This window comes from Triticum aestivum, chromosome 5B (genome assembly GCF_018294505.1).
Source record: "Triticum aestivum cultivar Chinese Spring chromosome 5B, IWGSC CS RefSeq v2.1, whole genome shotgun sequence".
Classification (NCBI taxonomy): Eukaryota; Viridiplantae; Streptophyta; class Magnoliopsida; order Poales; family Poaceae; genus Triticum; species Triticum aestivum.
This window is the reverse complement of record NC_057807.1, coordinates 551,791,001-551,808,039: the sequence shown is the minus strand read 5'-3', so window position 1 is coordinate 551,808,039 and position 17,039 is coordinate 551,791,001. Positions and strand designations below refer to the sequence as shown.

Here is a 17,039-nt window from a genome sequence, read left to right as displayed (position 1 = left end):
TCTAAGAATGACAGCAGTAGGAAGAATCATTGTAGTCAAGTGACCATAATATCTATTTTATTGTGCTTAACTTTGTTGTTACCTAGATGTTGCACTCCTTGACTGTTCTCATGATGTTGTACAGGAGGCCCTTGTGGTCACCGCTGGAGGGGCTGGAGCTTGGCGGCAGCCTGGCGGATGACGGGGGCCTGGACGGTGGCTATTTCTGCAGCAGGATGATAGCTTAAATTTAGTGATAATTTTGGAATAGTTTCAGCACCTAGAGTTAATTTTGCACATAAAGCTTGAGTAATTTTGCACATGAAGCTTCAGTATTTTAGCACATGAAGCTTCTGCTAATGTTATTCTTGTCATGAATCTTCCACCATTTTTCAGTAGCTTAAATTTGACTTCGTGTAGTAATCTTGATGCTTAGTGCTGCTTGTATCTCATGCTAATTGTTGCATGAGTAGTTTCAGTAGTTTTATAACAGCAGCAGTAGCACAAATTTAATTGAATTCAATTAAAATTTCCAGAATCTCTTCTTGATCTGTAATGAGTGTAGAGTAAGTAATTAAAGATAGGCTTGCTGTTAGTAGTAGAGTAAGTAATTAAGTCCTGTTGTTTACTATAAGACTTGCTGTTTAGCAAGGCTTGAGTAATTTAGTGTACTGCATCTTTAGTTTCAACTGAAATTTTTATCATGCTACTGTGACATCTACTGAAAATTTCAAACAAATGAAAGGAGTATTGTAGTTACAAATGGAGCCTACAAATTCTGTACATCTATTGTACTCATTTTTCAGTTATCTGTAGTTACAAAGCATTAATTATAAGACTGTAACTAAACATATCTTCTTATCCTCTGTCATTTTACTCATACACATGCTTATGATCCTGTTAACACATGCTGATGCTCATTTTACTCATGCACATGCTCATGATCTTCTTAGTTAAGACTTTAACTACTCCATTTGATTGCATGATCTCTATTTGAATGCATGCTCATAAGATTGTAATAGGAGTTCAATATCACAGTGAACATGCTCATGATCTCTATTTGAATGCATGTTCTTCTGTTGCTGCAAGTTCTATGATATGTGAGTTCCTTCTGTTGCTGCAAGTAGTGACACAATATGCCGTGTGCAGCGGGCTCCGCATCCAAGTCATGTCCATCCTCCGCAGGAAGGAGCTGGGCCAAGGGAGCAAACAGCGCCACTGGTTCCTTCAAGGATGTGTGCTGCTGGTCGAGTCTTATGGAGAAGCAAGGCGAATCGGGCATTGTCTCAATTTTTCCGCTGTGGTAAGAACAAAACACCACTCTCACTTAATGTTGACATGAATTTGTCATGCTCCTTATTTTGACTTGGTTTCACCCACGTTGCTTTTCAAAACATGAGATTGATGAGTGTTTCTTGTTGGCAACATTGATTTAGGATTGATTTAAGATTTTATGAGTATGCCAAGGTTCTGCGAATATGCATTGGAAACATCTCGTGTTCTGCTATAATTGGTCTCTAAAACATCTAGTCATTAATTTGAAGTTGTTTGAATCTGTTGATTTATCATACATTCGATCCATAAATCTGCATTTCTATGAAATTTTGTTAAATATATATTTTCTAGATTGTCTATACACTAAACCTGGAGGTTTGAATATCTACTCCAGGAATGAAGATGGTACTCTAATGCCTTTGTGTTCACCCTTTTACAGGAGCTCCAGGCCTAGGAAATTTCAAGTTTGAAGTGGCGTGTAGCCCTAGCAGGAAAGATTTGTTCTGTTTGACTGTAATAAACTATAAATATTATAGTACTGTAATAGTAGGCATATCTGGGTTGTAATAGACTATGCACATATTGTAATAGACTATGTACAGGAGCTCCAGGCCTAAGAAATTCTACATTTTTTCTATTCTATTTAAAATATTGATTATTTGTGTGATTTGAAGACGTGTGAAATGGAAACCTGATTAGTGGGCCCATTTGTGAAAATAATCTAAACAATGCTCACATTTTTTACATCTGGGACCAATATAGGAGATTATGACAAGTGGGACCCATCTGACTTGTGGGACCAGATTGAAAAATATATACTCAAAAACTAAAAAGGCCATGGCCCAAAGTATAAAAAGAAGGCCAAATTGTTGGGCCAGGCCCATGTAGCTAGACAAAATTCACAGAAAAATATACAATAAAAAGGCTGAATTAATGGGTTCGGCCCATCTAAAGCACCGAAATGGACCGGGCTGATTCTAAGTAACGACCTTATGAATTGGTCACAATTTTGCCATGTCAGATTGCCACGTCAGATCCGACGTGGCCTAGGCAGACAACTAGTGACTAAAACAAAAGGTCATGGGTTCAACGACCTTCTATTTTGGTCGTAAACGTCTACGACCATTCCAGAAGAAAGGTTGCTATAGTCTGTTAACGACGGCCAGCTTTTGACCTTATGTTTTTGGTCATAAAAAGGTCACAAATTGAAAATAGTGACCATTCAGTGAACAATAGTGGTGGTCACAAGTTGACATATTTCTTGTAGTGAGCATTCATCGCTTTCATATATCCTGAATGCACTCATGTGCAATGTAGGATATCTTGGCCGTAAGCTAACCATTGACATGCGACCTTTAGTTTCGATCCACTGAGGCACAACTGTCATCGGGAGTCCCTGTTGAAGAACATCGTATAGTAATTAATATACTTAGCAATGAAAGTTTAGCTTCAAAAATAATGTATGCAAAAGATGCACCAAGGACAAATAGTAAATTTTTTACCATCTTTCCTAAATAGATGTGACCGTAGTTCAATACGATCACTATTGGTGCATGTTTTGAGTACTAATATTTCTAAGTGTGGGAAGAAAATTTGTCTTGACAGTATGAAGATCCTCAAGCCATGAAATATAATGACTTATCTCCTCGCAATTTAGTTCAGGCCCGGGACAGTAGTGGGTCCTGTCTACCAAGCGCTGGACATGTTTGCTTGAACGGAAATAAGATGACAATAGAAATTAGTTGTCAACTATTTTTGAATAAATAATATCAAAGAAATAAATTTGATTGAGAAACTCACATAATGGTAGAACTGTAGGCGTCTGCACATCGACCCAGATGCCCCTATTACGTTCAATATCATCTTCCGGACGAATATCAAAGGTGATTACCATATCAGGCTCAAATGCATAAGTCTTGCATACTGCTTGCCAAGTTTTGTATTCAAAATAGGTGTATGTGTTTGCATTGTATAATTTGACGTTGAAAGTATAACCATTCTCGGTCTTCAGTTAACTCTCTTTACCTCCATAATTGCTATAGTACTGAAACCTATCTTATCCAAGACCAAAATTCCTGCATGGCAGGGGATGCGCTGTAGAATAGTGAAAATTTAAAATTATAAGTTGAAGCAAATGAAGCATATATAAGTCATGTTTAAAACAAGAAAAAAAGACTTGTCATTGTGACTTACTGTATCCACTTCGAAGGTCTCATCTAGCTTGATGCTGAAGCGCCTATCATCAACTAGGAAATTTCTATCGCACAGGTCGCACTATTTTCACAGTATTCGCACATAATGAAATCTGTTTCGTCATCAGACGACATTTCCAATGTTCATATAGGTGAAACATTAAACACTTATTAATTCTATTAATTCAACTAATTTAACTACTTTTATTAGTTCAACTAGTTCTAATTCAAATCTAAGATACCTAAATTTTCTTACTAAAAAACACTAGTTCTATTAATTGAACTAATTAATTCAACTAAGAATTTACTAAAAATAAACTAGTTCTATTAATTTTCTTACTAAAATAAAGTAGTTACCTAGTTCTATATAGTAATATTTTAATTAGATCATCAAATCTAAGATACCTAATTTTTTTACGAAAAATAAACTAGTTCTATTAATTCAACTAAATAATTCAACTAAGAATTTACTAAAAATAAACTAGTTCTATTAATTTTCTTACTAAAATATATAAAGTAGCTATGTATAGTAATATTTTAATTAGATCATCAAATCTAAGATACCTAAATTTTCTTACTAAAAATAAACTAGTTCTATTAATTCAACTTGTTCAAGTACTATAAGCATTTATTAAAAATATGAACTAGTTATATTAATTAGCTCAAATCTCATATACCTAATTCATGTAACATTCTTATCTACGTAATTCATCTAATTAACAATTTGACATGTATTAATCTAAACAACAGAAAACAGAAAATAAGTAAAAAGATGTGTGTGTGTGTGTGTGTGTACGAGCAGGGGGCGGCGGTTTACGGGCGGCCGCGCGAGACGGCGACGCAACGGGGACGGCGCGAGGGGCGGTGGGCCGGGGGCGATGGCGCGACCGGCGGTGGGCCAGGGGCGACGACGGCGCGAGACTGCGACATACGAGGCGGCGAGAGCGACGGCGGCGCGAGACGGCGACAACGGGCAGCAGGGGCGACGACGCGCGGCGGGGGCGGCGAGGGTGCGCGCGATGGGCGACGGCGCGGTGGCGGCGATGTTGCGCGAAGCAGTTGAAGACGAATTGGGGAGATGGAAACTGAATTATTCGTAAGTGCTATATATATAGGAGGGGCCTTTAATACCGGTTCGAGCCCCCAACCGGTACTAAAGGCCAATTTTGGCTAGCGAAGTGGCGGGAAGCAACACCCTTTAGTGCCGGGTGGTGGCTCCAACCGGTATTAAAGACCCACCCTTTAGTACCAGTTGGCGCCATCACTCGGTACTAAAGGGGTGCGCTGCCAGGCAACGGGCGCAAAGTTTAGTCCCACCTCGCCGGGCGAAGGGCAGCCGCACTAGTTTATAAACCAAGCCGCGGCTGCTCCTTCGAACTCATCTATATAGCAGGCTTCTGGGCCTAACTATGGCGCGCTACCCTGTGAGCCTGCTGGCCCTTCTGGGCCTGAATTTGCACATCTTAGGTCTAGCAGGCCCACTGGAGAGCGCCCCAACAATTTTTTATATATTTTTTATTTTCTGCATTATTTATTTTCTTTTATTTATTTTGAATAATTTTTTTATATAGTTTTTTTTCTTTTCTGCTTTATTTATTTTCTTCTATTTATTTCTGAGTAGTTTTTTTGCTGTATTTAGTTTCTTTGTGAATATTTTTGCTTTAGGTACAAAAAATTATCGTTTTTGCAGTTTATACACGAAGTGCATCCAGTTTTTGTCGTAACTCTCTCTACTCTCTTGCACATTCTATGTGGGTGAAATGATGATACCATGCCAAGTGTCAACATTTTCAGAGTTCATTTTGTAGTGATTTTCAATTTCACGGTCATTTAGCTTTCTAAACAAATTGGTAAATGAATAAAAAACAACAAATGATGTAAGAACGGATTGAAAATTAATGATGTCGCTTTGAATGCTGCATATTGAACGCACAAAAAGTCTGGAGTTCAAATAGGTTTAAAAAATGAAGTGCCCATGTAACACATGAGTTCTCGTCCGAAACTGTGATACTCCGAAAGAGATTGTCCAGTTTGTACATGAAGTGTGTCCAGTTTTTGCCGTAACCCTCTCTACTCTCTTGCACATGCTATGTGGGTGAAATGATGATACCATGCCAAGTGTCAACATTTTCAGAGTTCATTTTGTAGTGATTTTCAATTTTACGGTCATTTAGCTCTCTAAACAAATCGGTAAATGAATGAAAAATAGCAAATGATGTCAGAACGGGTTATTGATGACGTCGCTTTGAATACTGCATACTGAACGCACAAAAAGTCTGGAGTTTAAATAAGTTTAAAAGAATGAAGTGCCCGTGTAACACATGAGTTCTTGTCCGAAACCCTGATACTCCGAAAAAGATTGTCCAGTTTATACACGAAGTGCGTCCAGTTTTTGCCGTAACCCTCTTTACTCTCGTGCACATGCTATGTGGGTGAAATGATGATACCATGCCAAGTGTCAACATTTTCAGAGTTCATTTTGAAATGATTTTCAATTTCACGGTCATTTAGCTCTCTAAACAAATCGGTAAATAAATAAAAAACAACAAATGATGTCAGAACGGGTTGAAAATTGATGACGTCGCTTTGAATGCTGCATACTGAACGCACAAAAAGTTTGGAGTTTAAATAAGTTTTAAAAAATTGATTATGCATGTGAGAGCGTAAACATGTAAAAATATACATAAAATACATTGATTATCAATGATCTTTTCGTGTACAATCTGAATTGTCAATATGAGTCCTCAACGGTTTTAGAAATCGGTGAAGACTCATATTGCGACCACAAATTCTACACATGGAGTTCAATGAAAACCAAGTGCTTGTGATAGTTTGAAAAGTAACATATTTAAGGTGATAAAAATCCTGATAGGGAAGCAAGGTGGGACTAAAAACAACCTGCAACAACCTCTTTACTACCGGTTCATACCACAAACCGGTACTAAAAGGGCTGGCCGGGCCCCAGCCTCTTTAGTACCGGTTCGTGGTTCGAACCGGTACTAAAGGTTTGTTTCGAACCGGTACTAAAAATCTCCTCCCGCCTAGCTGTTGTAACTGGCACTAATGGACACATTAGTGCCGGCTCAAATTCAAACCGGGACTAATGTGTTTCACATTTGACCTTTTTTCTACTAGTGGAACGACGAACCAGCAGACTGTGGAAACGAAACGACCGTGCGTACTCATGGACTCTCGTGGTCGTGCGTATTGCTTCCTCTCTTTTTTTCGAGGGGAGTGCGTATTGCTTCTAGACTCTTTGTCTTCCACGTGGGCTGTTTTTCTTCTTTTTTTATTACTATATTAGGGCCGTTGGCCACTTGGCCTGCTTCATGCAATCACACACATCATGTTGTGTACGTACATGGGATCTAGGCCTCTCGTTGTGGGATGGCCAGATGGATCACAGCTCACACGGGGGTAAGACCACCAGAATTCTGTGCGTACAAAGAAAATTATACGTGGTATCTAATGGCTATTAAGGGGTAACAAGATCGTTAGGGGGGTCTAGCCACCCCCCCCCCCCCCCCCCCCGTCCCCCCTTAGAATCGTCCCTGGGCCCATGGACTCTGGCTACGATTCCGCCGGCAACAGCACCCAGCGGCGCCCCGGAGGGGCAGGTGTAGGCGGTGCTAGGTTTCGCCTGGCAGGCCCGGAAGGGAGTGCATGGGAAGAGCGCGGGGTACCGCAGAGCTACTGCTCCCCACCCGGCCAGTCGTCGACGCCCCAGAAGAGGAGATGCCGCCCTGATCCAGCAATGATCCACGGAGGGCAATGCTGAGCACTAGCTCCTCCACGTCGGGTGCCGATGAGACATCGGAATCCCGAGCGGCCTTGAGCCACTCAGGTAGGTCCGATACACTGTCGGACATGGCGGGTGGAGGAAGACGAAGTGGATTTGGGGGAGAAGTGGAGAGGTCAAGTGAGTGCGGACAGAGTTTGACTAGGTTTGCTCGTCGGTCGTCATATATTTGTGCGGGCTGGAGTAGGGTCGCTGCAGGCCATAGCGGGCCAGGCCGACGTGGCGGGCGTGTCCGGGTTCCTCATTGTTCGTCTCATATTTGGGCAGGGTGAGGGGTGCCGGTCAAACCAGGTGTTTGAGATCTGTTTGAGACGCTCGTTTGAATTAATTTTTTATGACCGGTCAGTAAACGGGCGGGCCGTCCGGGTGTTTTAAGCCGCTTTGGTGCGCCCGGTTGTAGATGCTCTGACGCCCCCAACCCGTGCGCCATGTGCGCCATGCACGCACTATGATTCGCTGTGACGGAAGCACACAAGCAGCCACCTTAATTGTTTCCTTCTCAATCGATGGCACATGCACGTATTGCCGTACGCGCAGCATGCCCTGAACATCCTGACTTAGTTTGGCTGGATTGATTCACATATGCGAGAAGAGCTACCGAACGGTTCGATCGGTCTACTTCGACACTCGGCGGAACGTAGCGACTCGTAACTCCGCGATGGAGGAAACGAAAATGCAAGCATGCATGCATGTGCTAGTAAGGCCTAATAATCTACGCTGCAGCAAGGTTTAATAATGCATGAATGTGCTAGTACATCGTGGCAGTTAGCTTGCTACCCCTCAAACAGAAAAGCCAACTAACCCATCAACTAGCTAGTGCACGCACAATATGAGCCTGTGTACTGCTCTTTTTTTATGCAATGGGCCTTTGTATTTCTAAAACACGTGCGTCTATAATCTGCATTTAAAATCATTGAAGATCCAAGAAAGTTTATGTGGACCGAACCAATACAACAAAAACTCATCGAACACTCATGAAACATCTCTTCTACATTTCGGACGGAAAAAAATTAATTGAGAATCGCAGCCACAACAACACTAGAAGGAACGACTCCGCGGCGACCCGGCGTCGATAAGTAGAGGACAATCTTATACGCACGTCACTGGTCATCTCGGCTAGGGGTAAGAGGAACCGATGTTATTAGCAGTGGGCAATCCTGTTGAGTTGTACACTTGTGTTGTCACGTCCTTTTGTAAACGTTGTACCTGTAGCGCCTAATCTCATGGATGGACCGATTCCATCGCCATGCATGCGCCTGCGTGCGCTAACTGCTTCCGGCTACTGCTCTCTTGTATGCTATATGTATGGGTGCCTGAGTAATACAAAATGTGGCTTATCCTGTAAACCTTCTTGGTAATCAGAGCGCAAGTTCTATCCCTCCCTCCCTCCCATGTCTAACTCCGGCGGCCACCCTGCTGGCGTCACCTCGCCCGTCGCCTCCGAGCCTGACGGTGACCGCGATGGCAACCAATCCCCCCCTCCCCGCGACGCCGTCGACCTCCCCAGCGTGCCTCGTCCCGGCGCACCGCCAACTCCTGATGCCGCGGCCCGGGGCGCCGCTGCTACGCCTGCCGGCCCTCTCTCCCTGGCCGGCGGCCTGACCGCGCAGGATCTCACCACGGCGCTTGCCGCCGCTGCCGGCAGTTCCACCCCACCTCTTCCGTCCAACATCACCGGCCTCATTTCCTTCAAGCTGGGCCTTGACGCCACCAACTTCTCACGGTGGTGCCAGTTCATTCGCCTCCTTCTCACCAGGTTCCACGCCCTCGACCACATCCAGCCGGGCAACGAGCATCGTCTCCGTGACCCTACCTGGCTGGACGACGACAACACGATCATCTTGTGGTTCTTCGCCACGATCGAGGGTGAGCTCCTCGATGTCGTCGTCCCACCAGAGGCCTCCGCCCACCTCATCTGGAGTCGCCTGCACTCGTACTTCTACGACAACGCGGCGGGTCGTGAGCTCCTTCTCACGCAGGAGTTCCGCGCCACCACCCGCGGCGACATGCGCATCGACGAGTACTGTCGCCGTCTTCAGCATCTCAGTCAGGAGCTCGCAGCCGTCGGAGCTCCCGTGGAAGACCGCACTCTCACTCTCCAGATGTTGTACGGCGTCAGTAAGAAACTTGAGATTCAATCTGAGATCATGCAGTCCACGGTGCCGCTCCCGTCCTTCGTGCAGGCGCGCTCTCGCCTTGTCCTGGCTGAGCTCTCCATCGACAAGAAGGCTCGAGCGGAAGGCTCCCACGCGCTCGTCGTCCACAACTCTTCTGGCCTCGCTGAGCGTGGGGCCGACCGCAGCGATGGCCCCGGCCGTGGTGGCGGCCCTCCGCACGGAGGTGGCGGCGGCTCTCAACACGGGGGGCCTTGCAGCGGCCCCGGCAGTCGTGGTGGCGGGTCCCAGCCCGAGGGGCAAGGCAGCTACCCCAACAGCGGGCAAGGCAACCGTGCCGGCGGGCGCAGCGGCCGTGGCCGCGGTGGACGAGGCCGTGGCCGCGGTGACCACCACGGTGGCGGGCGCGGGGGGCCTCAGCAGCAACCGTGGCTGGGGTACTTCGCCCCCTGGTCGGCACCCTTCCCTCTACCTCGGGCGCCATGGATCCCACCGAACTCAACCGGGATTCTCGGCCCCCGTCCCGGCGCCCCTGCCCACGCCTACATGATGCATCACGGCGCCCCCTCTGCACCACTGTACCAGCCTGCACCGTACTCCTGGGACCACTCCGCCATGATCCACGCCGCCCCAAGCTACGGCGCCGCCCTTCCGCCAAACGCCGAGTGGTACATGGACACGGGCGCCAGTTCGCACATCACCGGCAATCAGGGTAACTTGAACCTGTCTCATTCTTTTTTAGCGCCTAATTCTCGTCATATCATTGTCGGTGATGGTACTCGTCTCCCTGCAACTGCTACTGGTAGTGCTGCTCTCACCTCACGCCCGTTTTATCTTCACCACATTCTTCTATCACCCAACATTATCACCAATCTTATTTCTGTTCGTCAATTTACTCGTGATAATTTATGTTCCGTCGAATTTGATCCCCTCGGTTTTTCTGTGAAGGATCTACTCACCAAGAAAATTCCGAGGTCCAGTAGCACCGGCACGCTCTATCCCTTCCATGGAGGCAATGGCGGCTCAACCTCGACGGCTCTCACAGCCCTCTCTAGTGATCTCTGGCATCGGCGGCTAGGGCACCCCAGCCACACTTTACTCTCGCGCTTTCCCCCTCGACTTCTTACAAGTCTGTAATAAAAGTTCCAATAAACTTGATGTTTGTACTGCCTGCCAGCTCGGAAAGCACCAAAAACTCCCCTTCCCCACATCCACTTCTTTTACTACAGCTCCATTTCAACTAATACATTGTGATTTATGGACATCCCCTGTCGTGAGCTTTTCTGGCTACAAATATTATCTTGTTGTGCTTGATGATTTCTCCCACTTCTCCTGGACGTTTCCGTTACGAAATAAATCTGACACTTGCGATACACTACGCCGGTTCTTCTCCTTCGTCTCTACTCAATTCCGTACCACTATTTGTTGTATGCAATGCGATAATGGCGGTGAGTTCCTCTCCGGCGACCTACGCTCGTTTTTTGGCACTCATGGCATCTCTTTCCGTCTAACGTGTCCTCACACTTCACCGCAGAACGGTAAGGCTGAGCGCATGATCCGTACCACAAACGACGTAGTCCGGAGCCTTCTCTCCCAAGCGCACCTTCCTCCTCCCTTTTGGGTCGAGGCCCTTCACACCGCCACGTATCTCCTCAATATGCGGCCGTCCCGAGCCGTGCACTTTTTTACACCATATTTTCTCCTCTACGGCACCCATCCGTCCTACGATCACCTACGCACCTTTGGTTGCCTATGTTTTCCCAATCTTTCTGCCACAACACCACACAAATTAGCTCCTCGATCCACCCGTTGCGTTTTCCTGGGTTATCCGCGCGAACAAAAAGGGTATCGTTGCCTTGATCTTACCAGCCGTAGAGTCATTATCTCTAGGCATGTTGTATTTGATGAGCAAACCTTTCCTTATTTTCCCCCTGATTCCAGGATAGCAGATCACATCAATCCCGGCGATAACGGCGGCCAGATTCAGCTTGATTTTTACCCACCGGCAACCTCGCACCAGCCTCTACCACGTACTTCCGCACCCGCTGCTCCCGTTCCGGCGGGCGATCCACCAATTACGCCCAGGCCTCGCGCCCTGCCAACTAGTGCTGCCTCCACCTCGGGCTCTCCGCCCGCATGCACGTCCCCGCCTGCATGCGCATCCCCGCCTGCATGCACTCCCCACGTACGTACTTCCCCCGCCACCACAACTGCACGCCCAACCACCCCGCCTGCCTACTCTCCTGCCTCGCCTGCGAGCATGCGCTGCGCCACCCCTCGCTCACCCACGCCTCGCCCGTCTCGCTCGCTTGCCGCCGGGCCTAGTGCCTCCGCCCCGCGCGCTATCCCACTACCACCTAGATCCATTGCCGTCCAGCCACCAGTCAATCTTCACCGTATGCACACTCGCGGCAAATCGAGGTACTCTATGCCTAAGCAGGACTACAACCTTTCGGTTTCCACCACTGTCTCCCCGATCCCCTCCTCCTACCGTGTAGCTCTGCGAGACCCCCATTGGCACAATGCTATGTATGATGAATTTTCTGCGCTAATCAAGAATGACACTTGGTCTCTAGTGCCTTGTCCTGCAGGTGTCAATGTGGTGACCGGCAAGTGGATCTACCGTCACAAGCTTCATCCCGACGGGTCCTTGGCATGGTACAAAGCTCGTTGGGTATTGCGTGGTTTCACTCAGCAAGCCAGCGTCGACTACGGGGAAACTTTCTCCCCCGTCGTCAAACCCGCTACCATCCGCGTCATCCTCAGCATCGCCACCGCCAACTCTTGGCCTCTCCATCAACTGGACGTCAAGAATGCTTTTCTTCATGGTCAGCTCGCCGAGACGGTTTACTGTCAGCAGCCCTCGGGGTTCGCTGACCCTTCGTGCCCCACGCATGTCTGCCGTCTCAACAAATCCCTCTATGGTCTTAAACAGGCTCCTCGGACGTGGTTTCTCCGGTTCACACACTTCTTGCGCACCCTCGGGTTTGTGGCTTCCAAGAGTGATTCATCTCTCTTTATCCTCCACCAACACTCCGGCGTTGCATATTTGTTACTGTATGTCGACGACATTATTCTCACCGCCAACACCACATCCCTCCTCACGTCACTCATCACCTCTCTCAAGAATGAGTTTTCCATGAGCGACTTGGGTGAGCTCCACCATTTTCTTGGCATTAATGTTCATCGCACGCCGCGTGGTCTTTTTCTCTCTCAGGAACAATATGCCCTAGAGCTCTTGGAGCGAGCGAAAATGCTGAATTGCAACCCCATTTCCAACCCCATCGACACCAAGTCCAAACTTTCTGCCTCCGGAGGTTCTCCCATGGCCGACTCAACCCTTCATCGCAGCCTCGCCGGAGCTTTACAGTATCTTACTCTCACCCGTCCGGACATATCATACGCTGTACAGCAGGTTTGCCTCTTCATGCATGCGCCTTTGGACACCCACTTCCAGCTTGTTAAACGCATCCTCCGCTACATAAAAGGCACTTCTCACTTCGGTCTCCAGCTCCACAAAAACTCCTCCCATGAGCTCATCGCCTATTCTGACGCTGATTGGGCCGGGTGCCCCGATACGCGCAAATCCACGTCCGGTTTTTGTGTGTTCCTTGGCACCAATCTTATCTCATGGTCGTCTAAGCGGCAACACACCGTATCTCGTTCCAGTGCCGAGGCAGAGTACCGGGCGGTCGCGAACTGTGTGGCGGAGTCCTGTTGGCTGCGCCAACTGTTGCAGGAACTCCATCGACCTCCCGCGCGCGCCACACTTGTATATTGTGATAATGTGAGCGCTATGTACCTCTCCTCCAACCCTGTACAGCACCAGCGTACCAAGCATGTGGAGATCGACCTGCACTTCGTTCGCGATCGTGTGGCTCTCGGAGAAGCTCACGTCCTTCATGTACCCACGAGCTCGCAGTTTGCGGACATCTTCACCAAGGGGCTGCCGTCGGCCGTGTTCAACGAGTTTAGGTCCAGTCTGAATGTTCTCCCCAGCTCACTTCTGACTGCGGGGGGCTGTTGAGTTGTACACTTGTGTTGTCACGTCCTCTTGTAAACGTTGTACCTGTAGCGCCTAATCTCATGGATGGACCGATTCCATCGCCATGCATGCGCCTGCATGCGCTAACTGCTTCCGGCTACTGCTCTCTTGTATGCTATATGTATGGGTGCCTGAGTAATACAATCTGTGGCTTATCCTGTAAACCTTCTAATCCTACACGCACGCCACTGATCATAGCATATTTTGGATCTTCGATGGTTTTAAGTGCAGGTTATACACGCATGTATTTTAAAAATACAAAGGCTTGTATTGCGAAAAATGCCAATGGTGCTCGGCCTACAGGCAGGCCGGAATCCTGCCCGTCTGACCACCATTGGGATTCCCGCTCCCTGTGTATACGGCATGTATTTGATATTTTTTCTGCCTGTATTGAAACGGCTCTGGCCCACGCACATGCCAAAGGACCTAGGCCTCTTACACTCATCTGACATGCTCCATGCGCGTGCAGACTTGTACGACTCGCTGTTGAGCACAGTTGCAAGTCGTGGTTGATCGCTGGCCAGAGGAGAGCACCCGCAGCCCAAAGTGCGTTCGTGGAGCATTGGTGTCCAGTGAGACAGCCGCGGGTTTTCTTCAGTACGTTTGGCTAAGCATGTTTTTCGGCTTGCTAATTGTGATGTTTGATGTTCAGGCAGCTTGTTTCTGGGCTGGTTTCAGCTGAAAGCCATAGAACAATAATTTTTAACTGCAGTTTTTTGCGAACCAAGCTTGGTCTGACATTCAGTTAGTTAAAACACGCTCGCATAAACTCATTTTTCGCCGAAGAAAGCTTATGGCACACAAATTCAGTACTAAACATTTTTTTGAGCTGGACAGAAACCACACTAAACAATGGCTAATCCATGCTGCGGGGATACATTTGCAATGCAGCAAACTCCCTGAGCACGCACATGCCAACCCAGAGCCCATGCCGCTCTGAGTGCATGTTGCCCTGAGTGCATGTTCCATTGTTCAGGAACACCTGCACGTCACAGAGGATCTTGCATCATACTAGCTCCAGGGCATACACTGTCATTTCACTAGACCTCATCACTAACCTATGCATCACAGCACACGCCTGAAACAGCACAACAGACCAAACTAAGCAGTGGAGATAAAGCAAACACACTGACGGTGTGTTATCAATCTTGCAGCTTGCTTTATCTCCACACACGCCAACATTGACAGTTCACAACAACAGTATAGAAGGATTACACTAGAATTTCAGCCAACACCTACACCGCAGCATGAACCTCCCCCACCCGGCAACTGGAAGAACTGATCATGCCACTCAAATTGAACATGTCGGGAAAAATAACACATGGCATTTTGTAATTCACGGTCCATATGATGCAACGGGTCTGTTTCACGCTCGTCGTTGACAAACATCAGCAACAAACCATGCAGTGTATCAACTAAATGTCCCGACAATTCGAATAAAATATCTCATTAAGTCCCAAACGGTCATCACACCAATGACCCGGTGAACATGAACAAAATTATGAACTGAAATGTAGAGAAACTGAATTTCAAAACACTCTTGCTACATTTGATAAAGCGGGGCTAAAGGAAGTTCGGCTCAAATTGATCGGTAAGTCACACATTCTTCCTGTGACCAAGCACTACACACTTCGAACACTTTGGCAATTTCCTCGGAGCCTTGTTCAGCACATGCATGTGGTAATCTTGTGTCCCTGACCTCGACGTATGGTGCAGAACCTAGACTTTTGCTTATTCTCTTGAAGTATGTCGACCTGCAGTACGTCAGTCCTTCGCAGGCGCTATACCTGAACAGTTTCATAATTCCTGAACATTACCGGTCAACATGTCTCCTACTTAGCAGACTAATGGTAGAACATAAAAACAGGGGGAAAATTAGCATATCACAAAGGGACTGGTTGGAAAATATGGAGAGGTTACATTGTAGTATCTTTGTGGAACGCATGTGTGTCCTAGTGAACTAATTGAAAAATAAAGCGACAAAACCGGGCCTGCAAAATATGGAGATGCTATCTTAATTACTGATCACTAACTTCAGAATAGATGCATCCATGACAATTATCCTATACTATGGAGTGCAGAATTCTATAGCCCAGTTGACCTCTACTAAGTAACTGGTTAATCAAACAGCAAGCTAGCACGCACGGCTGCTGGAAAAAAATTGAACCGAATTGAATTTATATGATCCAAAAAGTACAAGCTGCCAAATCAGTGAAAGGTGCCACACTGAATATCTTAATAACCTAAGCATAGAATTCTAATTGGTACTGCAGCATTTTGGTTGAAAAATAAGTTCAGAAACCAACTACCCAGAAGACATCTTTCTTTCCAATTCGGACTGCAGCTTGTGGGTGACAATTTATGCAGTGTTTGTTCAGTTAGGTACAGATATTGAAGGAAAACACATTAACATAAATTATATTGTGTCTGACTGGGTCATATGCCATAGTAGTACAACAGAAGCAAAAACTAAAACACATTTGTTGTAGCATGAGATATAACATGGCAATCAAAAGGTAATCAGCTAATTGTCCAAAACCTGGCCAATGCAGGCGCACTTGCTGAAAATTTTACCATTTACAGCTAATTTAATTTATAAGAACTTGGCAAAGGGGATTATTTATTTCTCCAGACAGCTTAGTTATCTACCGAAATGAACATATTAATTACGAGAAAATTGGGTAAACTTTGCTTATGGTTCAGTCGCACGAAAGGCATGAACACACTTCATGCGGTGTTCTTCACAAAATGTCAGCAGAGTTACTTATTTAGCGGAATTCCCGGAACTAGGAACAAACAATAACGCACTACTGACCAAAACAAACAACAATTCTGGCCATCTGCGACTCTCATCGAAGCTTGCGACTCCACCCGAGGCACCACAGCCATGGGTTGCATCGAATTAACCTGCCGCCCCGCCTGGAGAAAGAGGATTTGTGAGAAAAAGGGAATGGAACTTGACAAACTAGTTGCGGATCTACACACGCCCGCACAGGAAACGTACCCGTAGCGCTCGATGCCACCGGCAGATATGGCGCCGGAGAGGAGATGTGCCGCCGCCGAGTTTGGGGGGACGGGAAAGAGAAAGGGCAAATCGCGTTGAATGTACCGAAGCTGAGCAGAGGAACACGGGCGCCGCCGCCTGCCTAGGGGAGAGAGGGAGGGGCGGAGAGGCAAAGTTGTTCCGTGGATGGGGCTTCTTCCACAGGATATGGCAGCACGAGATTCTCTTTGATGTGCTGATTCGAACGAGGATAAGCAGAGGAACGTGAAAGCTGGCTGGGGCCAAACATGTACGCCTAGATGTATCGCAGACCGTATATGGATGACTAGCCTGACACTAGCCTGACCCAAATCCTGACGCATTTCAGATCCCAAAGCCCATCCCAATGGCCCAGATACCGGCCTACCTGTAGCGCGGCCACCAAACGCCCTCACTCCTTGTATTGTGCATACACTGGTTGATCGATTGGTTCGCTTAGCGATGCATGCATGGCAAATCTAGCTGCCCACGAGGACAAAACATACTAGCACATGCATGCATCACGTCTTTGCTGCAGCTAAGAGCATCTCCAGCCGCGCCCCAAACAAGGGCCCCCAGGCGACTTTTCAGTCGCCGGCGCCAAAAAATCGGC

The 17,039-nt window shown here is 47.1% G+C and overlaps 1 long non-coding RNA gene across 1 annotated transcript; it reads right to left on the bottom strand.

The window, feature by feature from the left end:
* Nucleotides 1-14,813: 14,813 nt before the first annotated feature.
* On the bottom strand, nucleotides 14,814-16,770 carry LOC123113136 (uncharacterized). Its single transcript, XR_006455940.1, has 2 exons — nucleotides 16,409-16,770; nucleotides 14,814-16,323 (listed from the first exon to the last, which is right to left on the bottom strand). It is a non-coding gene; the product is annotated as an uncharacterized lncRNA (long non-coding RNA).
* Nucleotides 16,771-17,039: the final 269 nt, after the last annotated feature.